This window comes from Henckelia pumila, chromosome 4 (genome assembly GCF_033568475.1).
Source record: "Henckelia pumila isolate YLH828 chromosome 4, ASM3356847v2, whole genome shotgun sequence".
NCBI classification, from domain to species: Eukaryota; Viridiplantae; Streptophyta; class Magnoliopsida; order Lamiales; family Gesneriaceae; genus Henckelia; species Henckelia pumila.
In genome coordinates this window covers 138088441-138101610 of record NC_133123.1, presented here as the reverse complement: position 1 = coordinate 138101610, position 13170 = coordinate 138088441, and positions in this window count along the sequence as shown.

The following is a 13170-nucleotide window of genomic DNA, read 5'->3' as shown; positions in this document are numbered from 1 at the left end:
AGCAAGTATGTGTTTAGAAAGCAAGCATATACTTCCAAATCATTATTGAAAGAAATATGATAAAAGATTAAAAGTTCGAATAGGAGATGGATCAATAATCATGCTTAATACAGTAGCAGAAAAATTAAAAATAGAAATAGAAGAAACAAAATTTGTAATACCCATTATATATCAAATAGAATCAGGAATGGACATTATAATAGGAAATAACTTTTTAAGAGAATATCTTCCCTTTACACAATTTGAAGATCACATAACTTTAAAAAAAGATCATCAATGATTTACATTCCCAAAGTACGAACAGCATTTCGCGTAGGAAATGAAGGATTTACAAAGAATTTTCATAAACGAAATACAAATCCAATAGAACTAAAAATAAAAAATATTTTAACGATTAATCCTGAAAAAGAAATCATGAGAAAATTTCATGATATATGTTCTGAAAATCCTCAGGACAAAATTAAGAAAAGAAAACAATTCATTGCTTCAATAAAACTCAAAGACCCTAATATTACAATCCGTGAAGCACCAAGAAGATGTAACATGGATGATGTAAAAATATTTAAAAAATAAGTTCAAGAATTATTAAAACTTAAGATAATCATTCCTAGTAAAAGTCCACACTCTTCACCAGCCTTTTATGTCAGTAAGAAAGATACTGATAAGAAAAGAATGGTAATTGATTATCGAAAGATGAATAAAGCAACAATTATGGATGGATATTATATCCCAAATAAGAATGATTTACTATCTCATATAGGAGAAATGAAATATTTTTCCAGTTTAGATTGTAAATCAGGATTCTGGCAAATTCAACTAGAACCACAAACACAATTACTTACAGATTCAGTTGTCCAAAAGGACAGTATCAATGAACTGTATTACCTTTCGGACTTAAACAAGCACCAGGTATCTTTCAAAGATATATGGATGAATCTTTTAAATCATATATAGATTTTTGTTGTGTTTATATAGATGACATATTAATTTATTCAAAAACACTAGATCAACATTATAAATATCTCATGATAGTTTTAGATATTTATCATAAAGATGGAATTATACTTTCTGAAAAGAAAACACAATTATTCAAAACAAAAATAAATTATTTAGGATTACAAATAGAAGATGGAAAACATTGTTTACAACCGCATATACTTAAGAAAATTCATGATTTTCCTAGTGAAATCAAGGATAAAGATCAATTAAGAAGATTTTTAGGATTATTAACTTATTCTGGAAATTACATTAAGAAACTTGCAGAAATCAGAAAACCTCTTCAGGTAAAACTTAAACAGGACTATAAGTGGAAATGGTCGAAAGAAAATACTAATTACATAGACACTATTAAAAAAAATAATTAGTAATCTTCCTGAATTATATTTTCCTTCAAATAAAGATATAATAATAGTTGAAACAGACGCTTCAGATGAATACTGGGGAGCATGTTTAAAAGCTTATACTGGAAAAAGAAATTTAGAAGAACTTACTAAAACAGCTACTAGAAATAATGAAGAATTATGCAACTATACATCAGGAAATTTTCAAGGTGCACAATTAAATTATCATTCGAATGAAAAAGAATTATTAGCTTTAATATTCACAATTAGAACTTATAAAATTTATCTTATTTCTAAATCGTTTTTAGTAAGAACAGATAATATGAATTTAACATATTTCAAAACAAGAAAAATATCAAGAAATGCAGGGAGAAATGCAGCAAGGCTAATTAGATGGCAATTGGAATTGAACCATTATCAGTTCGAGATCCAACATGTCAAAGGAACGGATAATTCATTACCCGGCGCATTAACCAGAGAACTTCATCCAAACTATACTATCCGTAGTAACGGAATAACAAAGGAGATCCTAAGTGATCCAGAAAATGACTGTGAGTCATCCGAACATGCCTCAGAAAGCATGGAGAATATAAATTGATGAAATGAGATTTATATTCAGAAACATGAATTATTTTATGACTTTCAGTCATCCGAACATGCCTCAGAAAGCATGAGAAATATAAATTAATGAAATGAGATTTATATTCAGAAACAAAAATTACTCTTTGAGTAAAATAATCAATTTAATATTGATTCAATTCTTGCAAAAGAATTTATAAATGCAATGATACGCATAATAAAACTATCTGAATTACTCACGAAAAGAGTTATTTTACTAACCATTATATATATAAATATGTTTTCTTGTGCAGAGTATAATCAAGATGGAGCAACTAAGTCAATTAAAGGAACAATTGATTGAATTGCAGGAAGAAATTCAAATTCTTCAACTAAAAGAAAGGAATTTGAGTAGAAAAATTCAAAGGACAGAAGAAAATATGATAACTTCATCATCATCATCCTCACCAAGAACACCAATCAAAATGGCAACTCCATTTGACAAAATAATGGAGATAAAAGAGAAACAGTCAGTGGTCACAACCAACACTGACAAATAAAAATAAAAGAAAAAAGAACCGATGGACACAGCCAGCACCGAGAAAAATAAAAAAGAAGAAAAGACGTTTAAAAGTGCCCTTGAAAAGAAAGAAAGAAAGATGGTCAATCTGCGACCACCAAAACCAATTTTTGAAAAAATAAATTTTTCAGAAAAACTCAAGACTGAATTCTTTGAAACACTAAACTATTTGAGAATAGCCAAACCATATGCAGAATCTTGGCTACAAACTTGTGACACACAGAGCATATCAAGAGCAAGAACACTGCAAGGTGCTCCAGCGCATGAAGTCGCAAGATTCTTTTCAAATAAATTATTAAGTGGATTGAAAGTCAGTCCCAAAAATCAAGAAATATAACTATTTCCATATCAGTTGAGAAATAGTATCATCCAGTTCAAGAAAGCAGTCTTTAAGGACGATCCAGTATTAACATTGAGTATTCACTCAACCCTTCCAGATTGGGATGATAACAAATTCTATCAACCAATGGTATATATTCAATGTCGAAAACAAAAAGACAAGTTCTTATTCGAAGGATCAAATGAAGAGAAACCAGTAATGGATATCTCAACACTTCCTGAGATAAGAATAAAGACATTGATTGATATGATCTCAAAGACAGGAAAGATTGATGGAAACTCAAAGGTTAAAATAAATTTTGAAACCAATAAAATTTTATTAACCACTGGACACAAGGAGACAATCCAAAAGAAAGAACAAGCCATGTTAGCTCAATTCGAAGCTCCAATCTATGAAACAATAGTTGACATGACCCGAGAAACCCAACAAATGTTATGTCAAAGACTAAGAACAATGATTTCCACTCATAAATGTGGACATTGCCAACCCATTAAGACAGAAGAAGCAGATGTCAAAGAGGACAAACCAGCTGTCAAAGAAGACAAACCAATAAAAAAATGGTCTGAATGCACCAGTGATTCAGAGAGTGACACAATGTAAAAACAAATGAAATCGTGGACCACACCACATGTTAAAGGCATCCACTCAGATGTAAAATGAGTTGTTTCCATTATGTAGTGTCGGGTGGTCCCCCTCTTTTCTTTTATTTTTAATTATGTATGTGTTTCTCCACGCCTATAAAAAGAGATGTTTTGTGCTGTAAAAGAAGAAGTGAAGTTTGAGTATCTCTCTCTTCTTAAAGTTTCTTACAATCTGGTTCATACAAGACGTATGAAAACTATCAGAAACTAAGAAACATAAAATCAGAAACAAAATAAGCCTTATGGCTAATAACTAAACAAGCAGGACGTAAGGAGGATAAGGTTGGAAACCAATCATTGAATATTCATTGTTAAGAGTAAACCTGGAGATCCATAGAGCAAGTACCAGTTGATCAAGTGATCGTTAAGGGAAAGCAAGGATTTGGCCTCTGCTCAAAACCAGATTCATTCAAACAAGGTAACCTTCCTAAACCTCATGCAGCCCTTAATTCAAAGAAATAATCAAAATACATTAATCATGTCATCATCCTTTTATAAGAAATGGAAGATTAATAATAAAAAACTGGTTCGAAATAGAAGATGATCATGAATATGATACATTTCGTGAATATCGTTTAAATAATTCTGATTTAACCATATTTGAATCAATTTATCAACTAAAATTTGTATTAATAACCCATGAATGGAACCAAACTAATATGAAAACATTTATCTGTTATAAATGAATCAGATCTGTAAATCCATGAATCAGATCTGTAAATCCATGAATAAGAAAATTTATAAGAATTTGAATAATTCCGCAACCTGCTATCAGAGCTTAAATAAAGAAGATTATTAATGTCTGGATTAACTTTAGATATTGAGATTAAAAATTTATTTGATAAAATAATCTTACTAAAAGATTTACGTCAAATAGATCAATTATGAAATAAAATAAAAGATCTCCAAACCTTTTATTTCAAAAATCATAAAAAAGAACATTTTTCAAGCAACTGGAAAATGATAATTCAAATTATGAAAACGATGAAATTGAAGACATAAAAATATGTTATGAATAAGAACAAACTTTGTTATCGAAATCCGATCAACAAAAACAAAATAATAAAAGTAACAATTTTTACTAAATGGAAAATGTATGAAAATACAAAAATGAATATCTTTAATTTATATTCTCAAAATATAAATTTTGATATAGAAAATTGTGAAAACAATTTGAAACATCTTAAAAATGGTCAATCTTCAATTGATAGTTTCGAAGATTTTCAGAATTTATTAGAACAGATAGATTCAACAAAAAGGCTTTTAATAGCCTTAAAAAAATTAAGAAGTTCTATCATCTGTTAAATGACAGAAGTAACAATTCCAAATCAAAACAACCTGATCGATGAATCTGAAGAATCTGAAGAAAACCAAGAGTATAATTTGAATATTATATTCAATCAAAGTAAGTTTGCTGAAATACAGAAAACAGGGTTTTCTAATTTAAAAACAAATCAAATAGACCAACCAGGAATACTAAGTAAGATTTCAAATTTTATTAATCCCAGAAAAAATTTAATTTATTATTCGATTCGTACAAAAGAACGATCTTGTAAAATAAATAACGAATCAAGGTCTAATACTCTAAAGTTATTAACAACTCAAGATATTAACACCATCATGGCAAAAGCCAGTGAAAAGGAACGATCTGAACTGAAATATGTTCATATCGAAGGAATTGAAATAATAATATCAGCTCACTACCGATAAGGAATAGATACACCAATTGAAATAACAGTTCGTGACAAAAGAATACGTAATTTCGAGGATTCTATCCTTGAAAAAATTGAAGGAAATTTATGTTACAAAAAGATGAAATTTTGTATTTATCCATAATACAATATATCTCTTTTTGATAAAAACATAAATGACGTTTTAACATTAGATTATTACTTTTATATAAATAATCTTATGTTAACAGAAAACCATCCGATCAATATAAACTATGTTGTCGGTTTAGCAATAAGTAATAATTCTCAAACAGGAATAATTTCAACAAAACCAACTATTTCTGTTGAAAGAATGTTTGAAAATATTACAAGAATTGAACACCCTCGAAAAGCATTTATTGAAGAAATAAATGAAACGACCCTAACTCTATAATAAATAAATATGCGGAATTTTTTTTTTTTTTTTATGCTTACTAAATAAAATATGTACATATATGCCCATACATATATGCACAGAATAAAAATATTTAAAATGAATAAACAATTAAATACTTAAATAAAAATTGCATTCTTAAAAATATAATAAATATCTGAGTCAAACATTAATTAAAAATATACTGCATAAGTAAATAAAAGTTTGCATGCACTGAAAATATTAAATAAATATTCTAGACCCTCAATCACTGAAAATAATAAAAATGTATCATGCTGACAAGAACAATAACATGCATAGCGACTCAGAATATTTCACGGTCACGGGGCCACTGCATGCATGCTCATACGCCCTCGCCTCCGGTGGGTACAATGTCATCCTCAGCGTACTCACCTGCACCATACCAGTGTAGTGAGCCTAGAGGCCCAACATGCTAACATAACAAGGGTTTAAAATAATTAAAACCAATTTAATACTAATACATACGTATACATGAATGAGCATGCTTAAAAATTACATAACATAACTTACTTAAATAAACATAATACATAACATAATACATAACAATATTGAGCAATTTATTTTCTAACATAGCATGGTTGTATCCGTAGTGTAACCTTAAATCATACATTAAATACTGATCAGCGTGGAAACCTACGTACGTGGCCGGTGACGAATCACCTCTTAAATTGGCAGTAAACTGCCCTTCAATCATATGGGGACGAATCCCCCTTAAATTGTCACACTACTTCAACTTCCAACATAAAATATTTTTATTGCTCAACTTAAACATTAAATCATGCATAAAATATTATTTCATGAATGCATGTACTTGAATAAAATATGTGTGTCCATCATATATATTTAATTTAAATTTCTTACTAACATATAAATATTAAAATAACTTAAATGCATAAAAATAATTAAATATATAATCAGGACACATGCAAATTTTCTCATGGATGGTTCTGAACTGCTGGCCCTACTCTCGAGCCCATTAACTTAAAACTTGGCCCACTAACATATCAAAGCCCATTAAGACTAGCTTAGGCCCAATAACACTGTCTCTGGCCCAAGGGGCCCAAAAGCCCATTAACAGGCCCGATAACTTTCATGGGCTCCAAAGCCCATAAAAATTTCTGGCCAACTTAAGATTTAAATAAAAATCATTAAAAAACCCAAAAATAATTAAATTAACCCAAAATAATTTAATGGACACCAAAATAATTTAAATGGTACTAATTAAATTTTTGGGAATTTAATTAGTCCATTTAATTCCTAATTAACTTAAAAACTTAAAAATAAAAATACCCGAGCCCAAATAAAATAACCCGGACCTGGACCCACTTAACTTAACCCATATTATTTTAGACCCGACCCGGACCCATCAGAAACCCTAGGACCCGAACCCCCTTACCTCTCCATTCTCTCGGCCGCCGACTCCCATGTGCAGCAGGCCTTCCCGGCCTGCTGCAGCCCAGCTCCGGCCGCCGTGGCCGGAGCCCCGCCGGCAGGACCTCCCCAGGGTCCTGCCGGTTTGAACCATAACCGGCCCCCGTCCCCATGCAACCCGAACCAAGACCCCGAAGCTTCTGAACCCATAACCCTAAACTGTGCTCTCGGCCGAAGCCCCTACTGAACAAGGTGACCACCTGGGTTCGTTTGGCTCGAACCACTCGAGCCAACCGAACCCAGACCACGCACTCACATCCCAGGGACCCTAGCCATCAGTCGAACCAAGCCTAGAGAGGAAGGACCGTGAGCATGTCAAGAATTCGAAGCACAATGCACAACAACAACATGAAAAACGATTTTTCTGAAAAGCTTAAAGGAATTTCGATGCCTACCATAATCCATATAATATAATACTGATATCGTACGAAAAATGGGAAAGAATTCATGCCTTTCACCGATTTAAAGAGCAACAAGCGTGTATGACGGGCTCCGGGACGACGGGACGACGACGGCTCGCTTGGAACCTTCGAAAAAGCTATGGAGTCACCTTGGCTTGAGGAAGAAGATGAAGATGAAGATGGAGAATGGGGGTGGTGTCGGCTAATGCTAGGGAAGGAGGAAAGGGTCGGCTAGTAGGTTTAGGTTTTAGTTTAATTAGGAAATAGGGTAATTAATTATATAATTAAGGATATAACATATATATAAAATATAACTTAATTAAAACTCTAAAAGAAACCTTTAAAAAATCTGAAACATAAAATAAAATCTCGAAATATAATTTTAGGGGAATTTTAAAAATACTAAAAAGTCAATATTTTGACTAATTTTGGATAAAAATGACACCTAAAATTAAATAAAATTAAATACTTAAAATTTTGAGATAATAAAACTCAAAATAATATTTTAAGGCTCTAAAAAGACTCATAAAATAATTTGGATGGAAAGTTGTCATCTCGTCCGTCCACGGTCCCGTCTACGCGATTAAATAATAAAAATACTAAAAATCATAAAAATCACTAATTATGGGTTAAATGCTTAAAAATAAATTAAATCATGCATAAATAATTCACATAATTATTTAACCCATAAATCATAAATTTAAATAATTAAATATCCTAATTATGCAGGCGGATTTATGTGATTAAAAATACCGGGTGTTACAATAAATCCCTATAAAATATGGAGTTCAGATGACCTCCAAATCACAAAATAGTCTGTACCAAGAAGATCATTATCATTTGCTAGAAATGATGAAGATATTCTTGATAAGATTGGAACCATGAATCAAAATATTTTTAAAATTAAACAAGCTATTGTTAATGAGTCAACCTCATCACAATGACATCCTTGATAAAATTAGAAAAAGATCTAAGAGATTTAGAAAATAATATTAATAAGATCAATATATCAATACAAGAATTAGAGAATAATTTCAAAGAATATATTGATTTAGCAACGACTAGATTAATAATTGAACAAGAAAGACATAGTAATGAAATATTAAACTATCTTAAGGAAGTTCTTCCAATAGATAAAGGAAAAAGAAAAATGGAAGAAGAACCACCATTCAAAATTGAATCATGGTATGACAAACATAAGTATGGAGATGTTTAGTGAAACCGACTCATCTGATTTTGAACAAATAGGAGTAAATACAGAAGAATTATATCATTCACATCAGGACTCAGAACAATACAGAGATATGGATATTTCAGAATCAGAATCTGAAGATGATTCTAGACCACGATTAAATCTACGAACGAATGTAGAAGGTAGTGGTGGAAGAGATGATGAAGAATTTAAATATAACAGAGACCAATACTCTGGATCTTATAAAGATGTTAGAGATATTCTTAGAGAATCAAAAACATCAGGATTTGTGAAACAAAATATCTTAGATTTAGGTTGTTCAACAGCCAAAGAAAGGAAATCAAAGATAGATCATTGGGCAAATGAACTATCAGTACAAATTCAATTAACACCATTATTAGACAAAAGTGAGAATATTCAAGTTTTAACTCATGGGATGATAAAAATGACACTGGTAGGAGCAGTAAGAGTTTGGGCTGAAAACCTAGTAATTACTAATCTACCACAAGGAATGACAGGACATCGATATTTCGAACTATTTGTTGATGCCTTGTACCAAGAATTTTTTGGAGTTTCTAATAATGATGCTAATTTGGTAGCTAAGAATATAGAACAAAATAGAGCAATCTTTATATTAGATAATATTAAATTATGCAATTTATGTTACTTAGAAGAATTTATTTGTGATTATAAAACAAACTATTATCAATTAATAGATGCTGATAAAAAGGAACATTATAAACTCAGTATCTTTAATAAGATACCTAATATACCTATACACAGAAAAGATGAATTCTTAACTAGTCCTTATGCTAAAACTTTAGAAGAACTATTAAATTCATCAAAGACATAATAACAAAGAAATGTCATGAAGTAACACTAAATAAAAGAATCTCTAAATCCTACAAACAAAACAATAAACTTTGTTGTGACAAAATGGAATTCACAGTAAAAGAATACGGTTGCAAAACAAACATGTCACACAAATATTTAAAACGACAGAAACAGAATAAATTTAATAAACCTTATAAATCTTTTAATAAGAAATTTATTTCCTATAAGAAAAAGAAATTTAAAAAGAATTTCTTCAGAAAACCTTATAAAAGAAAATTTTATAAAAAGTTTGATAACAAAAAACCACCTTGCTCAAAGGGTAAAGGAAAGAATTGCATATGTTGGTTGTGCAACGAAGAAGGACATTATGCGAATGAATGTCCAAAACTAATCGAAAATAAAAATAAAATTAAACTTCTTGAAGAAATATATACTATTGGATTCTATTCCGTAGAAACAATTGAATTTTCATCCGACGATGAAAATATTTATTATCTTGATGAATCAAGTGAATCAGATTTTAAATCCGATTCCACATTTGATAATTCAAGAAATAATAATGATTAAAATAACGACAAGGGCATTTTTGGAAAAAACAAATATAAAAAATAAATTGAAAGTTATGTTTGATTTAGAAAGTTATCTACAATTTGTCTTTATATAAATATCATAATTTAATCAAAATTCGAGAAACATATGACAGCACAAAAAACCACGTAGAGTTTATCTCCTTAAAATCTGTGCGGACAACGTTTGATTTTAACTTTTTATCTCTCCTCTATCACTACATTCGAGTTCGAGTTACTTTATACTGTCAAATCTTGCTGGCGGGCTCAAATCAAACAAGCCCGAATTAGTGTTCCGCCGGAATTTTCCGACGTCATTTCAGAGATAGCTGATCGGGCTGAGGCCGCATCAATTTCCTTTTCTGTTGTTCCTTAGATCTTGGGGTTTAATTTCTCATTATCTTTGGGAAGCAAATTATTTTGTTCGCGGCAACAACGGCAAAAATAAGGATAATCTTCGAAAAGGAAAGCTGGAGAGAACAATTAAGCAGCCGTTAATTGTTGGGGCTATTATTCCTCAGAAAGGTAGATATGCTTCTTGGTACCCCTGATTTTTGGAATCCATAGGGATTAGGGGCAGCATGCCATAAGAATCCTGTACGGAAGAAAAGTTGTGCCAAATCTTTTTTTTTTGGCCGATGATTTCTGGATTAATAAGGTTTTTGAGTTTATGATTCAATAGTGAATGGGTTTGGCACATTGAGAGCATGGTGTAGTTCTTGAAGGAGCAGAGCATTTTCTTCTTCTTATTTGTCAGTGTTGTGTTGAAAGACATAAATGTTTTCAAAATCTAAAAGGACTAATCCGATCGAGTGTACATATAATTAATTAGTTAACATGGGACGTACATATAATTAATTAGCTAACAGCTTTTGCGATGCTGATTAGTAGAACCTGGGGACGTGGTAACATGATTCCATCTTAATGCATGGTTAGAAGATGGTTGATTTTTCTTTTGTTTTCGCGATATTAGACGAGTATTCATGTTTTCATGATTATAACGCGACCGTTTCAAAACTAAGAGGGTTTTTTGTATCAAGAAAGCTGGATCCATGTTCTTATTTGGCCGCTCTGTTGGTTGTTTAGATTTACTTTTTCTTTGTTTCCTATTAATAAAAGCATCTTTTATAACTTAATTTGCTAATAAGAAAGCCTGAGGTGCAGCAGGTAGCATAGTCCATCAAACTGGAAGGAAGGAATTTTTAAATTTTTTTTTTTAATAAAAAAACACCAAACATTTCAGTAAAACACAAACTTACATGTATTCAGAAACATACAGTGATACAAAGAAAAACATCCTGAACATGACAAATAGGAATTAAGAACTGTACAAGGACTTGTATGTACGTAATTATATATATGTTGCCCTCTTATATATATATATTATGAATCACAAAGTACATAAAAATTACATAGGTTATAATTCTAAGAAACCAACTTGAATACTTCCCAGGACTTACTTTTTGCCATTTTTGAACTGATTCCCGATTGCACTAAAAGTAGACTTGGCAGCTTTGCTCCCAACCTCGGCAATTTTCTTGCCCATCATTGTTGAAACGTGCTCCCTTTCTTTAGGAAAAACAGTACTTCCTTTCTTGCCTGACTGTGTTCCATACTTGTTGCTACTCTCTCCGTAGTTGGAACTCATTTTTTGTTTCGACTCCTTGTACAATACAAATAAACTACTTATCTTATATATCTGGAGATTTCGTGTTATGTGTGGTGTTATGATGAAAGTTGCACTGCATCCTATTTATAGGGAATACTAGCTCTTGAACCCCTCGTTTTTCAGTGATTATTTGCAATTTTGTTGCTAATTCCTTGCAAGTTTGCCCAAATGTGGTATATTTGATATGCAAATGTAGATGTGTGTGTCTGTGTGGGGGAGTGTGGGCTTCTCTCAGATTTTTTCACCTGTGCATTACATATCATATATTGTTTTGTATATATGTACGATGATTTTGGACTTGTGGTGCTTTGCTTCCTATCGTGTGGTCGTATGTGTGTGTATTGAAATCCTAATGTAAATACCAACAAATCGCGTGTGTTGGTGTGTGTAAATGTACAATATCATCATCATTATTTATATAAACATGTTATAGTATTTTACTTCTAAGTTTTGGCAGGGGAGTACATTATTTTCAATTTAACGTGGAAAAAGTCATAACCTTGCATGCTGATGGTGACCCGGCGTGAAAACAACATGCAATTCCCGGAAAGTGACCCACACGTAAGTAGATGATGGTATGTATATGCATGTGTGTGTGTGTGTTTGTGTGTAGTACAAGTACATGTAGGCCCAATACTTGGTACGTAGTCTTGAATACATACATATAATATACATGCCGCGTGCGATTTAAATATGTAATTTTGCATATAATACTCATTTTTCCAATTTTCACATTGTCGTTTTGTAGTTGACAGCGTATGCATGAGCTCATATGTGAGACCGTGACGTATCAAATGATCAAATATCACTGGCGTGTCAGAGTATGATTGGTTAAAATCAATAGGTCCCACGTGCCCTTGAGATGGCGTGTTAGAGTATCAAGTATGATTGGTTAAAATCATTGGGTTTCACGTGGGGCCCACTAATTTTAACTAATCACGGATTGCCACGCCACTCCAAGAGTAACATAGACTTTCCCGTTGCACTGGGTGAATTCACCCGGTGCAGCATCCACAGTTCATGGGGCCCGAGTCTCACATAATTATATGGGGTCCGAGCCCAAGAACGGTCAAAATCCACCGAGTGAATTGAATCATAGAAGTTAGAACATCCCATTCTCACGTCTCTGGAAACCGTATTTTTTTTTATTTTGTTACAATTTAAATTACATATATTATACGGGGAAATTTTACGAAATTTTGAAACAATTTCGATATAAACCCGAAGAAAATTCTATATAATCACTGAGAAATTATCTCCCACTGTACATTAAATTTGCAAAAAATGTCATGTTAATATTGCGTATTAATTGAAATTTACAAACCTTTGATTGATTCTAACAATTTTGTCTTCAACAAAGACAAGCCGTGTCCAATGAGTACAAAGTGGCACATGTTGACGTTATACTTATATATGGACGTGTATTATGAGTTAACCAATTATACATGTTATTAGATACAAAATCAAAGAATTATGCCTCCTAACACTAAATTT